The sequence below is a fragment of the Thalassophryne amazonica genome, chromosome 8 (assembly GCF_902500255.1).
Source record: "Thalassophryne amazonica chromosome 8, fThaAma1.1, whole genome shotgun sequence".
In the NCBI taxonomy this organism is placed as follows: Eukaryota; Metazoa; Chordata; class Actinopteri; order Batrachoidiformes; family Batrachoididae; genus Thalassophryne; species Thalassophryne amazonica.
The window spans coordinates 78071495-78088351 of NC_047110.1; the positions used below are offsets into that span (position 1 = coordinate 78071495).

General features: G+C 44.2%; 1 protein-coding gene across 1 annotated transcript in view; it reads right to left on the reverse strand.

The window, feature by feature from the left end:
• ppfibp1b (PPFIA binding protein 1b) overlaps window positions 1–13480 on the reverse strand; it is a 40833-nt gene extending 27353 nt beyond the window's left edge. The window contains 2 exon segments of the mRNA XM_034176777.1: window positions 889–891; window positions 13476–13480. The gene's annotated coding sequence lies outside the window, so the exon portion shown is untranslated.
• Window positions 13481–16857: the final 3377 nt, after the last annotated feature.

Consider the following 16857-nt stretch of genomic DNA (forward strand, 5'->3'; position numbering starts at 1 on the left):
CTCTTCTGAATCTTCTCTGTTCTCTCACGACGTCCTGGGTGAATTAAGCCTTAAATTAGGATGTTTTCAGGTCGAAACAGGCCGACGACGGCGCCTGGAAGCGCTGCACGACGTCCCGCTGCGTGGGAAGTCCTTACACCGACAAAAACACCCCATAATCTCTCATTAGCCGTTAAACTTTTCACCGAAAACCAGCTTAATTTCTCGAATAGTGTCCACTCGGATATTCCTCACCGGTGCAGATAAAATTTTGATAAAGCAACGCGCGCCGTCTCGAGCAGCGTGTGAAACAAAGGAATTCAGCCGAGAGGGCGGGACCACATCTCACTCAAGGCCTGCCCACAGGGAAATGACGTCACCGACACGCGTGAAAAAACTCACGCATGCGCACGAGGATTCAAGCATGATTGGTGTAATCGCACATCATTCAAATCCATATAGTAAAAAAAAATAAAAGGGTCGGTTTATTATCTAATAGACCTCATATATATATATATATATATATATATATATATATATATATATATATATATATATATATATATATATATATATATATATATATATATATATATATATATATATATATATGTGTGTGTGTGTGTGTGTGTGTGTGTGTGTGTGTGTGTGTGTATGTGTCTCTCGTTTCAAACATACAGTGCAGGAGTTTCGTGTGCATCCTGTCAAAATAAAGAAAGAAGATGAATCATTCTGAATATCAAGTAGGCCCACTGAGCAAAAACTCTGGCACAATGTTGTCAGTTCTTAGAGGACACTGGACACTGTTTGTAGCAGTACAGCAACAGACCATAGAGCCACACATTGTAGAAAAAAGCAGCACTGCATATCAGTGTATGCACAAATGTGCTCACATACATGTATGCTCACCTGCTTCTTAAGCTGGGAGTGCCCCGCACTGAGACACAGCACCATTTTAAAACTTTATAGAATCCACCCACAGACATGTTATTTCATCATTCCTGTGGTCACTTTTTTCCACTATGTGTAAAATGTGTAAAATAACCTCACGCTGGAACACAGGTTTTCACACACAGCAGACTGACATACAGAGGGATGTCAGTCAGCTTCAAAGTAAAATACTGAGAATAAATTCTGAATGAGTGTGAGTAGGGCTGCAGCTATCGATTATTTTAGTAATCGAGTATTCTCGATTATTCTGGCGATTAATCAAGTATTCGGATAAAAAGTACTTTTGTGTTTTTAACAACATCAACAGGCCAGGGCTCTCCCTAAGCAATGACACAATGTCACTGCATCATCATGGAGATTGTCAAATTTAGTGTATCCCTTTCTGTTTTCCTGGGTAATCATTTATTTTTTCACATCTTTACAAGTTTTGGATCTTTCCTGGTGTCAGGAGCTCAGCCAAAGTCTTGATATTTTGCTGAAATGGCGATGGGATGTGGCTGTTTTTTGTTTACCCTAAGTTGTAAAATTTAACCATTTTAAGAACTGAACTGGGTCCCTGCGTGACTTTTTTTAATCCCTCTTTCTCTGTGATTCAGTCAATGCATTTCAGCTGGAGGTTGAACATGCAAGCCTCGCAGTTAGTTTTTTTAAAAAATTATTATTATTTTGAGTTACAGTGTTTGTGAAGCGTTGTGTGTTGCCCCTAAACAGCGAAAATTAAAAAGTGAAACGCTCAGTGCATGTCTGAGCAAAACACAGAAGGAAGACGAGTGGACTTCTTCCAGAGACGGTTTTTCAGAGGTGTCCGGGACGGAGCTGTGAGGGGAATACTGAGCCGCTCACACGGGCAGAGAGGCAGCCACCGGGCGCCACGGGAATAGCCACTCCCCACGTAAAGCAGAGAGCAGGCAGCGGACGAAACTGTTTTGTTTTATAAACAAACACACTGCTTCACTTTAAATGTGCAGTAAACTATTTCAGATGATCAGCCTGGACCGTTTTTCTCATAAAAGGCTTTGTTTTACTGTGTCGCGTTGGAAAGCTGTAGCTTTTGTGCTAATTTGATTAGCGCTTACACGGCTCATGTATGCTTGTCTTCTTCTGTTTGTTTTTCTTGGGACTTTACAGCGCCACACACAGGCCTGGCATATGTACTACAACTAGGGGGTGGTATTATTTTGCAAAATTAACAAATGTGGTGTTTTACCCACTTGAAAATATGGAGATGGACCTTCTGAACAAGAACATATTAAATTATGACAAATTTATCCAACCTGGACATGTACATACCCTCTGAATGCGAAAAAAATGATAAATATGGCAAAAAAAAAAAAGCATTAAAATGTGACATTTTTGTCTTTTGCAGGTATTTCCAGCACAGGAAATAATTCAATATGGTGGTTATATGTGCATATTCATTTTCATTTTTAGTAAATGTGACAGAATTGAATCCAGGGCATAAACAGTGAAACAAAAAACATAATACAGTAGTGTTAAGAATAATAGTAGTGCTATGTGACTAAAAAGAAGGTTTTGAGTATATTTCTTATTGTTACATGGGAAACAAGGTACCAGTAGATTCTCACAAATCCAAGACCAAGCATTCATGGTATGCACACTCTTAAGGCTATGAAATTGGGCTATTAGTAAAAAAAAGTAGAAAAGGGGGTGTTCACAATAATAGTTGTGTGGCATACAGTCAGTGAGTTCGTCACTTTTGTGGAACAAACAGGTGTGAATCAGGTGTCCCCTATTTAAGGATGAAGCCAGCACCTGTTGAACATGCTTTTCTCTTTGAAAGCCTGAGGAAAATGGAATGTTCAAGACATTGTTCAGAAGAACAGCGTAGTTTGATTAAAAAGTTGATTGGAGAGGGGAAAACTTATACGCAGGTGCAAAAATTATAAGCTGTTCATCTACAATGATCTCCAATGCTTTAAAATGGACAAAAAAAAACAGAGACACGTGGAAGAAAACGGAAAACCATCAAAATGGACAGAGGAATAACCAGAATGGCAAAGGCTCACCCACTGATCAGCTCCAGGATGATCAAAGACAGTCTGGAGTTACCTGTAAGTGCTGTGACAGTTAGAAGACGCCTGTGTGAAGCTAATTTATTTGCAAGAATCCCCCGCAAAGTCCCTCTGTTAAATAAAAGATATGTGCAGAAGAGGTTACAATTTGCCAAAGAACACATCAACTGGCCTAAAGAGAAAAGGAGGAATATTTTGTGGACTGATGAGAGTAAAATTGTTCTTTTTGGTCCAAGGGCCGCAGACAGTTTGTGAGATGACCCCCAAACTCTGAATTCAAGCCACAGTCCACAGTGAAGACAGTGAAGCATGGTGGCGCAAGCATCATGATATGGGCATGTTTCCCCTACTATGGTGTTGGGCCTATATATTGCATACCAGGTATCATGGATCAGTTTGGATATGTCAAAATACTTGACGAGGTCATGTTGCCTTATGCTGAAGAGGACATGCCCTTGTAATGGGTGTTTCAACAAGACAATGACACCAAGCACACTAGTAATCGAGCAAAATCTTGGTTCCAAACCAAACAAAATTAATGCCTCGCAGATGTGAAGAAATCATGAAAAACTGTGGTTATACAACTAAATACTAGTTTAGTGATTCACAGGATTGCTAATAAAGCAGTTTGAACATAATAGTTTTGAGTTTGTAGCGTCAACAGCAGATGTTACTATTATTGTGAACACCCCCTTTTCTACTTTTTTTTTTTTTTACTAATAGCCCAATTTCATAGCCTTAAGAGTGTGCATATCATGAATGGTTGGTCTTATTGGATTTGTGAGAATCTACTGAATCTACTCCCCCTCTAGCTGCCACCATATTGTGGTGGGGGAGTTTGCGTACCCGGATGATCCCAGGAGCTATGTTGTCGGGGGCTTTGTGCTCCCTGTAGGGTCTCCCAAGGCAAACAGGTCCTAGGTGATGGGTCAGACTAAGGGCAGTTCAGAACCTCCATGACCAGTTTAAAAAAAAAAAATCAAGGACCGAGATGTCGCCCAGTATGGCGGAGCCGGGGTCCCACCATGGAGCCAGGCCTGGGGTTGGGGCTCGCACGCGACCGCCTGGTGGTCGGGCCATAACCCATGGGGCCCGGCCGGGCTCAGCCCGAAAGAGCAACGTGGGCCTGCCCTCCTGTGGGTTCACCACCTGCAGAGGGGGCCATGGGGGTCGGGTGCAGAGAGGATTGGGTGGCAGCCGAGGGCGGGTGGCCCGGCGGCCCGGTCCATACTCACAGCCCCTGGCTGTTGGGATGTGGAATGTCACCTCGCTAGGGGGGAAGGAGCCTGAGCTTGTGCGGGAGGTTGAGAGATACCGACTAGAGATAGTCGGGCTCACCTCCACGCACAGCTTGGGCTCTGGTACCCAACTCCTGGAGAGGGGCTGGACGCTTCATTTTTCTGGCATTGCCCATGGGGAGAGGCGGAGAGCTGGGGTCGCATTGCTTATTGCTCCCCAGCTCAGTCGCCATGTGTTGGGGTTCACTCCGGTGAACGAGAGGGTCGCATCCCTACGCCTCTAGGTCAGGGACAGGTCTCTCACCGTTGTCTCGGCCTACGGGCCAAGCAGCAGTGCAGAGTACCCGACCTTCTTGGAGTCCCTGGGAGGGGTACTAGACAGCGCTCTGACTGGGGATTCCATTGTTCTCCTGGGGGATTTTAACACCCACATGGGCGGCGACAGTGAGACCTGGAGGGGGGTGATCGGGAAGCACGGCCTCGCCAATCTGAACCCGAGTGGTGTTCAGTTGTTGAACTTCTGTGCTAGTCACAGTTTGTGCATCACAAACACCATGTTCGAGCACAAGGGTGTCCATAAGTGCACGTGGCACCAGGACACCCTGAGCCGGAGGTCGATGATCGACTTTGTAGTCGTATCATCTGACCTTCGGCCACGTGTCTCGGACACTCGAGTGAAGAGAGGGGCAGAGCTGTCGACTGATCACCACCTGGTGGTGAGTTGGATCCACTGGGAGGGGAGGAAGCCCATCAGACCTGGCAGGCCCAAACGTATCGTGAGGGTCTGCTGGGAACGACTGGCAGAACCCTCTGTCAGCGAGGTCTTCAGCTCCCACCTCCAGGAGAGCTTCTCCCAGATCCCGGGGGAGGTTGGAGACATGGAGTCCGAGTGGACCATGTTCTCCATCTCCATTGTTGATGCGGCTGCTCGTAGCTGTGGTCGCAAGGTCTCTGGTGCCTGTCGCGGCGGCAATCCCCGAACCCGGTGGTGGACAGCGGAAGTAAGGGATGCCGTCAAGCTGAAGAAGGAGTCCTACTTATCTTTGTTGGTAAGTGGGACCCCAGAGGCAGCTGACAGGTACCGGCAGGCCAAGCGTGCCGCAGCCCGTGCAGTCGCAGAGGCAAAAACTCGGGTCTGGGAGGAGTTTGGGGAGGCTATGGAGGAGGACTATTGGTCGGCCTCGAAGAGATTCTGGTAAACCTTCCGACGCCTCAGGAGGCGGAAGCAGCTCTCCACCAGCACTGTTTACGGTGCGGGTGGGGAGCTGTTGACCCTGACTGGGGATGTTGTCGGGCGGTGGAAGGAGTACTTCGAGGATCTCCTCAATCCCATCGTCACGTCTTCCGAAGAGGAAGCAGAGACTGGGGACTCAGAGGCAGACTCATCCATTACCCAGGCCGAAGTCACCAAGGAGGTTAGAAAGCTCCTCGGTGGCAAGGCTCGTGGGGGGGATGAAATCAGTCCTGAGTACCTTAAGTCTCTGGATGTTGTGGGACTGTCTTTGCTGACACGCCTCTGTAACATCGCGTGGCGATCGGGGACAGTGCCTCTGGATTGGCAGACCAGGGTGGTGGTCCCTATGTTTAAGAAGGGGGACCAGAGGGTGTGTTCCAACTATAGGGGGATCACACTCCTCAGCCTCCCCGGTAAGGTCTATTCCAGAGTACTGGAGAGGAGAAATCGACCGATGGTCGAACCTCGGATTCAGGAGGAGCAGTGTGGTTTTCGTCCTGGTCGCGGCACACTGGACCAGCTCTACACGCTCCATCGGGTGCTCGAGGGTTCATGGGAGTTCGCCCAACCAGTCCACATGTGTTTTGTGGATCTGGAGAAGGCGTTCGACCGTGTCCCTCGGGGCACCCTGTGGGGAGTGCTCCGGGAGTACGGGGTCCTTTGCTAAGGGCTATCCGGCCCCTGTACGACCGCAGCAGGAGCTTGGTTTGCATTGCCGGTAGTAAGTCAAACCTGTTTCCAGTGCATGTTGGCTTCCGCCAGGGCTGCCCTTTGTCACCGGTTCTGTTCATTATTTTTATGGACAGAATTTCTAGGCGCAGGCAGGGTGTAGAGGGGGTCTGGTTTGGGAACCACAGAATCTCGTCTCTGCTGTTTGCGGACGATGTGGTTCTGTTGGCTTCGTCAAATCAGGACCTTCAGCGTGCACTGGGGCGGTTTGCAGCCGAGTGTGAAGCGTCCGGGATGAAGATCAGCACCTCCAAATCCGAGGCCATGGTTCTCGACCGGAAAAATGTGCTTTGCCCTCTTCAGGTCGGTGGAGTGTCCTTGCCTCAAGTGGAGGAGTTTAAGTATCTCGGGGTCTGGTTCACGAGTGAGGGATGGATGGAGCGTGAGATCGATAGACGGATCAGTGCAGCATCTGCAGTGATGCGGTCGCTGTATCGGACCGTCGTGGTGAAGAGAGAGCTCAATAGGGGGGCAAGGCTCTCGATTTACCGATCGATCTACGTTCCGATCCTCACCTATGGTCATGAGATTTGGCTCATGACCAAAAGAACGATATCGCGAGTACACTCGGCTGAGATGAGTTTCCTCCGCAGGGTGGAGATAGGGTGAGGAGCTCTGTCACTTGGGAGGAGCTCGGAGTCGAGCTGCTGCTCCTTAACGTCGCAAGGAGTCAGTTGAGGTGGCTCCGGGGAAGACCCAGGACACGCTGGAGGGACTACATCTCTTGGCTGGCTTGGGAACGCCTTGGGGATCCCCCGGAGGAGCTGGGGGAGGTGTGTGTGGATCGGGAGGTCTGGGCGGCTTTGCTTGAGCTGCTGCCCCCGCGACCCGACTCCGGATAAAGCGGAAGAAAATGGATGGATGGATGGATACTGAATCTACTGGTACCTTGTTTCCAATGTAACAATAAGAAATACACTCAAAACCTGGATTAATCTTTTTAGTCACATAGCACTACTATTATTCTGAACACTACTGTATCATTGCTATACGAGGTCTGTTAGAAAAGTATTGGACCTTTTTATTTTTTGCAAAAACCTGATGGATTTGAATCACGTGTGCTTGCATGAGCAAACCTTGAACCTTCGTGCACATGCGTGAACTTTTTCACGCCTGTCCGATTGCGTCATTTCCTGGTAAGCAGCCTTTGTGTGGGACGTGTGTTGTGCGCTCGGCGGATTTTCATTTCAAGGAAAAAGACGGAACGACTGGAGCAGCACCGCATCAAATTTTGCCAGAAACTGGGCGACAGCCAGGTGGAAACCATTCGGATGATTCAGACGGCTTTTCGGTGACGATCCTGTGGGCATCACACAGATTAAGGAGCGGTACAACCGGTTTAAAGACGTCCGCACAACGGTGGAGAGTGAGCCACGCTCCGGTTGGCCATCAACATGCTGAAATGACCAGATCATTTCCAAAGTGAATGCTGTGGTGATGCGGGACCGTCGTGTGACGGTCTGAGAAATTGCGGAAGAGGTGGACCTCAGCACTTTTTCGGTACATTCCACTGTAGAAGATTTCCACTGTAGAAGACAGAAGATTTGGCCATGAAAAGAGTGGCTGTGAAATTTCTGCTGCTTCCGACGGCGGAGCAAAAGCGCCTTCATGTTGAAGTCTCACAGGACAAGCTGTGACATGCCCACCACAATTTCTCAGATAGTCACACGACTGAAAAGTTGTGCAGCAAGCAGCTCGGCTGCTTGCTGAGCTGCTGCATGAGACCCAGCAACACTGCTGCAGGTAATGAACCAGCATTCAAGTTTGTTTCTCAGGACAGATTCAAGCATACAAGGTATGATGAAGATATCTGCAATGCCATACTTCAAGTTGCAACCACATTCAAACCTGAGGTAATCAAGCTCCTGAAAATGAGCCTACCAAAGCTGGCAAGTGGCTTTCAGAAGCAGAAGGGTGACATCTTTGGCTTTGGTGACTGTGATGAGGCTGCAGAGAGTTCTGTCACTCTGATGGATCCATGTAAGTTGGAGAAGGCACCAATCCACAACTTGAATGCAGAGCGCAGTGTGGGGTTTATGAACTTTGAGCTTTCAAGAAGGGTGCCAAACAGCTGGGTAGTGTATCTTCTGTACAGGTCAAAGCCAAGTCGACAGACCTCATTGACCGCAGAGTGACAGGGTCCTTCAGGAACTATGGCAGCAAGATCAGGAAAGGTGGGTGAATACCAGAAATAATGCTGGCATGGAACGCTAAGCAAGAGGAACTGAAGAAGTAAGGCCTGCAGGATAAAGAGACTGCAAACGCAGCAGTGGATCATTGGAAAAACAAGGACCTGGATGCACTGAAGGAAATGGGAGGCCCATTTACATCAGCTACAGAAGTTAACGAATATGTAGCAGCCACTAACATAGATAAACACTCCAAGATTGGGCGTCTCTACCTGGAGGTCCGCTATGCTCGAGATATCTCGCTTTCCCTGCCAAAATCGAGTAACCTCTTTCGTCTCATGAAGGACCTCAAGAAGCTCCCCATGAACACACATGCAGTGATTCTGAAGCTGTACCTGAACAGCATTACCTCCAATGCTGAGGTCACTTTGGATGACTTTAGTCAAGCCATGGATACAATTCTGGCTGACCAAGATCAATGATGAGCCGAGGGGCTGCTCTTTCCATGGACTCAGGCACAGAAATGGGCGATAATGGACATAAATGCTCACTTGATTCATACCTCACAGTATGTACAGTGTTCCTGTACTATTATTTTGTGTGTGATAAAGAAAATGCTACTAAAAAAGTTTTCTTTATTGGTTTACAGGCTCTTATCCTCATCAGGCAACATTTTGGAGTGAAAAATGCACGTTTTGGGGGTTTTCGACTTCAGGCGGTATGTACATGGGGGTTAGACTACTTTATTTGGTCAACGATTTGGATTTCCGATTTCATAATAATCGCCTCCATATTTTAAGGGGGTATTTGAATTTTTTGGTTCTAATACCACCCCCTACTACAACGTTAAATGAAGCTTCGAGGCACAGAATTTGCCTCAAACATTTTTTGTAATCGAATTATTCGAGTTACTTGACTAATTGCTTCAGCCCTAAGTGTAAGTAGTAAACTAAATGCTGGTCCTTTTAGTAATCATGGGTAAAATTAGAGCATTTGGGGTATTTCTATTTCATATGTCACAGAGGTCTTGAACAAGTCTTGAACGAGTCAGGCCTAAATAATATTTAAATCAGGAGAATGTCTGAAAACACTCACAGAATTGTGGGACTTTGGAGATATTTAACATTACATCTTCAACTTATGAAGACATAAATTTCAATTTATTTCATTTATATAGCACCAAATCACAACAGAGTTGCCTCAAGGCGCTTCACACAAGTAAGGTCTAATCTTACTAACCCCCAGAGCAACAGTGGTAAGGAAAAACTCCCTCTGAGGAAGAACCCTCAAGCAGACCAGACTCAAAGGGGTGACCCTCTGCTTGGGCCATGCTACAGACATAAATTACAGAACAATTCACAAAATGTATACAGGAAATACTGTTTGTGCACAGGACAGGAGGGCCTCCAGCACAAATACCACACCCATCTCTGGATGGAGCTGCACCTTAAACAGAGAGAAAAAAACAGAATCAGGCATCAGAAAGACAAGAAACAGTTTAATTGGTCAGCATTAAACAACAAGAAAAACAGGAAATACTAAGGTGATCGCCGGCCACTAGCCCAAAGCATCACTAAAAGACCCAGAATTTAGGTAAAATTGACGCAGCGGCACGCTCTGTTTCCAAATAAAATGAATTAAAAGAGTAAAAAGCGTAGAACTATACTATGCCAGTATGCTAGCCATATGAAAAGGAAAATAAGTGCATCTTAAGTCTGGACTTGAAAGTCTCTGCAGAATCTGACTGCTTTATTGACGCAGGGAGATCATTCCACAGAACAAGAGCATGATAAGAGAAAGCTCTAGGACCCGCAGACTTCTTATTCACCCTAGGGACGCAAAGTAGTCCTGCACCCTGAGAACGCAAAGCCTGGGCCAGTACATAAGGTTTAATTAGGTCAGCTAGGTAGGGAGGTGCCAGTCCGTGAACAATTTTATAGACTAGTAGCAGAAGCTTAAAATCTGATCTCACTGAGACCGGAAGCCAGTGAAGCGATGCCAAAATGGGTGTAATGTGGTCAAACTTTGTGCTTCGTGTCAAAAGTCTGGCTGCACCATTTTGAACCAATTGGAGACCCCTAATGCTAAACTGCGGTAAACCAGAAAATAGAATATTGCAGTAATCCAATCTAGAAGAAATAAATGCATGGATCAGGGTCTCAGCATCAGCCATAGACAGGATTGTAAATGACAGAACTAAGCATTTTTGCATTGTGTGATCCCTTACATAATTATCGTATTGTGAGCAATACCATTTTCATCTTCAAATCTACTGCTTGGAAGTTAAACCCTGAATGAAAAACTTAATGAATCAAAGCTTTTTACACAGTTTCACATTTAACATATGTGGCTGTGTGTAATTAATGACAGTTAAAACTAATGATTGTGGAGGGCAAAATTGTGCTGGTTCAGAAAACAGAAAAACAGTTCAGCAATACTTCCACGACTGTTACGTCTTCATCTGAAATTTGTTTAGACATATGTGTGCAGTGCTCCGGGAGATGACAGTGAGCTGTGTGTGAGTTGAACAGTCTTCGAGCTGCAGAGCTTATTTCAGTGCTAGATATTTGCAGTCATTTGTCTTTATTTTGTCTGTGTTACTTTTTCCATTGGCATAAAATTTTTGATTCATTCACTGTCTATACCCGCTTACCACAATCAAGGGTCACAAGGGGTAGTTTCTGAGCTAACAGGATCAGGTGTACACAAAGTGCTATGCCTGCACAGTCAACTCAAGTCAAGCCTTCGCCTTCTACAGCTGCTGGAGTCCTCAATGCTCATGTACCTGCGTGCTGGATCGTGCACAGGGAAACGCACCACATGGCCAAAATTTCAAAGCCAGTGCTCCCTTACAGTGCAAGTGATACTCCTCATCTAAAGCCTGATTTATGCTTCTACAACTCCGGAACTCCATAGCCATGCTATGACGTAGACGTAGATATAACCCTTTCAACGCTCTCCATCCCACTGGTGGGTGTCGTAATGCAATTTACTGCTGGAATAGTGGGGGTTGGGGGGGCAATGTGGAGAACAAAGCAGGGTCTTTCTTTCCACCTGCACTGCCACTGTTCCTGGTCTTTTTCCGGACCAATTTGTCCCTTACATAGGTGTGACCCTTTTGAAGTTCTCCATCATGTTGGTAGGTGTCATAATTCAATTTGCTGCTGGAATATTAGGGGGCGTAACAGAGAACAAGGCAGTGTCTTTCTTTCCACCTGCACTGCCACTGCTCCTGGTCTTTTTTTTTTTTTTTTTAATTCTGGACCAATTTGTCCCTCAACGAGCTCCACTTCTTTATACAATCATCAACCACTAAACCAACATTATGTGCAATTTCCCTCCATAAACTGCAGGTCATTTGAGCAACTTTGTAATTTTTCCACTCTGTTATGAAGTTGGTCATATTTGCGGACTTTTCTGCCAAACGTTCTATTTGATCCATGATCAAAATTTAAGTGAAGTGCGCATTGTAGAAACTTTTAAATATGATGGCAGAGGAAGGAGTGAACAGAAAAGTTTCAATTTTTGGGAGGTGTACGTCAGGCTACGGACCTTGTACCAAAAACATCCAGTCCTCACCTTAGGTCACTGGTTAGCATCCAATTTATTTTTAAGGGAAATATAATAAATTTTAAGAAGGACGCAGATGAAGAGCTGCAGCAGGAATTTATTTATTTAAAATTTATTTTAGGTCTTCAATCCCCAAGTTCCTGCCGATGTGCAGTTGAGCACTTTGCATGGCATCATCCTGAATGTGAGGCATCACTGTAAAGTGCTTATCCGGTTGTTAAGTGTGATGTAACGCATCATGTGATTTTCAACTTCCGGCTCCAAACAAAAAAGGCGTGCTTTCATCAACATTGAGAACTGCACTGAGACGATCTGATCAGGCTGCACTTACACCGCTGCACACGGACAACAGCATTAACATCGCAACATTAAACTCTTTGTATATTGTGCCTAAAACTCTCCTGGATATATTAACTGGGTTTTTAGACATTGTTACTGCGTTTGTTTTATGTAAAAATGTCAGACGCTCAGGTTGTTTCTCCGTTATTTTCAATGGGAGTTGCTGCGAGCTGCGATCGCTTCCTGTTCATGTCATTCGGGGAGAAAGTGAAGTTTACACTTTAACGTCCTGTTTATTTTAACAAATAATTTTTTATTAACAGACAGACATGTATATTTTACCTGTGCATAATAAAATGTGTAAAGTAAAAGAAAAAAAAAGTTTTATTAACGAATGCGCTTAACGGAGGTGGAGGCGGAGAAGGGAGGGACAGAGGTTTGAGCACAATGAAAACACAAACTAAACTTAAACTGTAAATGCTTAACAGGATCAAACAGACGTAACTTTAATTGTAAACTTGGAGGTCTTTGGACCCGGAAACAGATTTATCATGTGATGCGTTATGTCAGCGCTTAACAACCGGATAACATGAAAGTGCAGCCTGTTTACATTTTTAAAAACACATTAGTAAAATGGTCTATATTCCAATGATATATTTTTTTAACTTTGTGAAAATGCCTGTGCCTTGGTGAAGAATAAGCAATTTTCCAGTTGAGCTGGTGCTTTAGCCTGATCCAAAGGAGAAAGTGAACATCTACAAGCTACTTCTGATACTCCAAGAACAGATACAAAAGCAGAAACTCCTGCAACAAGAATGTTTGGAGCACGACAACTCAAGCAGGAATGAAGGCCTGCGGGAGATTCTTCTGAAAAACCTGACTTGGATTTTCTCTCATGCTAGAATGGCAAATATCAGTGAAGAGCAACACATGGTTTTCTGTAAATACAGTGAAAAACACAAAAGCCAGGAGGAGACAGGACTCTTGATCATAAAGCTGCTGTCCGTGTGCCGGTGAAAGCTACACAAGTGTCAGGATGAGTATTTTCATGGCTTCATCTTAAACCCAGCACACAGAGTACTGTAATATATCAGCACTAGGAATGCGTAATTACAGAGAAGCGCACGCCATCCTCAAGTCCAGGGATGCCTCCTTGGTATGTTTTCCATGTGTAAACGCAACAAGAAAGCATGACTACAGTGCTGTAAGACTTCACTAGACAAAGACTGAGCGACAATTTGCTTCCATCTTTTTCTTAAGAATAAGATCTACAACCCTATTGGCCCTTCTGCATCTCAGGAAGCGTAATGTTAAAAGAGACATCGCGCACAACCTACAATGCCAGCGTCACATTCAAAAACAAAGTCTCTCTGTCCGCCCATCTATAAGTGGTGGCACTTATAACAACCATGGGACATACAGAGAGGACTATTGTTCAAACTAGCAGGCTATTTCAACTGTATATCACAATAAAAAGACTGAAACAGGGAAGGTGGAAAAGAAATAAGTCAAGCTCCATACTACAGCACACATGGCCTTTGCAACATCACTTGCCTGATTTCAGACATAAAGAGCCTCAAACATAACCTGGACAAAAATTAAACATTATTCGAAAAGCTGGTTTTGAAAAGTGTTGGTTTAATGAAGGAAACCATTCATTCATGATGTCCAAGTGGTTTTAGTGCACTTTTTTCAAGTGCAGAAGGTTCCCAGTTCAAGATCATACCTGCAATTCTCCATGTAATGTGAAGTTGCATCAGGAAGGGCATCCAGCATAAAACTTGTCCAAATCAACATGCAGATCCACCTCGGGTCTGCTGTGGCAACCCAGAATGAAAAACAAGACAGAAGATGAAGGGACTTAGATGCATTCATGAATATAAATGGGGGTTGAAGGGACAAATTTGTCCAGAAAAAGGGGAATTTTGCTGTGGCCCATTTACAGAGAGAGAACAATTATAACCCATTGTTGCTGGACACCAAAGTTAATAGTGTATTCAACAATATTTGTGGTGTAAGCACCTTTCACACCGGGCCTGAGTAGAGTTGCCTTGTATGCAGGAATGGCTGCGGAAATTGTGTGCAGGGGAAACAATACAAAAAAAAGCTGTGCACAGGAGGGAAAAGGTTGGCTTCATTATGCCATTTTTACAGACTGCCTGGACACGCAGATGGATCTGATACATTTGAAAAAGTCATAATACATTATTTCCAAGAGTTAATGGACTCCATTTAAACGTGCCACAATCATGAGAGAACTTGAAGAGAAAATGCCACAGAGCTGCAACAGGATATCACGCATGGAATCCGTCCATGAGGAGTGGACGTCGACATGTCCTCTCGCTAGCTATCAGTCCGGGAGAAGTTATACTGGACGTGGACATGTCCTCTCGCTGGCGATCGGTCCGCGAGCAGGGGTTAATGGACTGTATTTAACGTGCCGCAATCATGAGACAACTTGAGGAGGTGAAAGCGCCGCAGAGCTGCAGCTGGCGAGCCGTCTGTGAGGAGTGGATGTGGATGTATCCTCTCACTGGAGATCGGAACGTGGAAACTTGGTCGGATCGCTTCTTCTTCTGTTGTTTTGAAGCTTCACTGTCAGCAAAGTCCAGTGGAAGGAATAAAATCTAGCAATGTGGGTATGTACTGATAAAAAACCTAAAAGGTATTTTTTGCCCTGGGTAGGGTTGTGTACAATTGCAGAGGCATGGTAGACAGTAGCGCAGTGTTGTGTAGATTTGCGTGGAGCACTGTGCCCATGCTCTATGACAAAAGTCCGTGAAAACATGTTTTAAACATGTTTAATTTTTTGCGTCCACTTCATGAAGCCCTTTGCGTCCCTCATCGTATTGCCACTTGGGGCTACATAAACTCGCCGTAGGGCTGCATAAGCACAGCGTAATCTGTACGCGGCATTATGCAACTATGTTGGCCTGTTGTGAAAGGGGCTGCAGTCAAGTATCAGGATGCAAATACATGTACGATTTTACTTATACCATTATCGTTTCTGCCCATTGGTCTGATACTTTTTCATTCCCCATCAATTTTCTGTGTGGAAGGCCTACAGAGGTTTTCAGTTGTTTTCTTGGATGCTAGATGTAGAATTTAAATGTCATGACGCTGCACCTGAAATTATGTCACGAGCTTGCAATGTGGACTTGTCATAAAAACATGCCAGCACTGATAATGGGAACGGACAACGTCTGACCCATACAGGTAAGATAGATTGAAAAATTTTGAACAGATTCTCAATTGGATCCCCATCCCCATCCCAACACAAGAGCTAGTATAAAAATGTGTGTGCGTGTGTTAAAGGGGCCATCTTGTAATTACTTAATCCCTTAGTAACTCATGAATATTCTTCCAGTTAAATAAAATGAAACAAAATAAACAGCCTGGGGGCTACTTGTCTCTCAAGAGGAAAACAAAACAAAAAACATTATGGCACCTAGGTAACTGGCTTTTAGAGATTATGAGCCTATGCTGAGATGAGCTGTGCTGACAGTGAAAAGGCCAAAGGAGAGAGGAATTTACACTCAGACATAAATCATAGCAGGTCACTTAGTTCTATTTGAGCCAAACAGCATTAAAAAGAAACTTAAGTTTTCTCGGCATACAAAGGGACAGATCCAAGTCTGTCCACATCATACCATCACATTACTTTCCATAATTTGAGTCACACCGTCCCTGACTCACTTTTTACCTTCATGCAATGTTTCCATGAGAAAGGGCTAATTTTTGGCTTGGGTATCTCAACCCCTTTTAGTTCACAGGAAACACTGTTCTGCACTGAAATCGAGAGTAACAAAATAAGAATAATGCAGGTAACTAGTTAATAATGGAAAGTCACTTTATTTCATATTACCTTGTCATATAGTGCCTAAACACATAGGCCTTTAATATAATTTTAAATGATATCAAGTAATAAATAAATAAAATTCAGGTTTTTTTGGATAACCATTAAAAATTATGATTTTTAGACTGAATGTGAAAACATATCTACTGGTACACACCATTACAGTTAAAGAAAATACATAACAAGAAACCATGAACTAGAAAATGTCCCACCAAGTTCTGGGTAAAATTCTGCACCAGACAACCACAACACTAAAGTCATCTCGCACCTTGGGAACCTTTGAGTTACATCTGTGACAATTAATTGGTTATCAATTATTAAACTATCACCAACTATTTTGGTAATCTATTAAATAGAGTCTTCTTTTCAAATGTGTAAATAATTTCTGATTTCTACTTCTTAAATATGAATAATTCCTCTCTCTGTTCCTCCCTGACTGACAGTAAACCAAAATGTCTTGGCCTGATCCAAGCTGATTCCCAGACTTGTCATTTCTTAATGAAACACTATATAGTTAAATTCAGGTTTGATTGTTTGTTTTAGTCATGTCTGTGTGTGTACTCATTTCCTAAATGTCTAAATCCAGCTGGATGTAAACATGATGATTTACTTGTGTTATATTAACAGAGTATGAGTGTTTGTGAAATACATTTTTATCCCGTTTAGATCATGTTCTACAGAAGTATTTTCATGCTGAAATTAAGTTTTTTTTTTATATTACTGTAAAAGTGGGGTTTTTGCATGTGTTATAAAAACATTTTTAAGCACAAGGGTGTGTGTACTTATTGTACGACTGCCATGAAGCTTTTTCAGTACTGACCATATGCAGCGACCCATACCCTGTGCCTCAACTCATTAT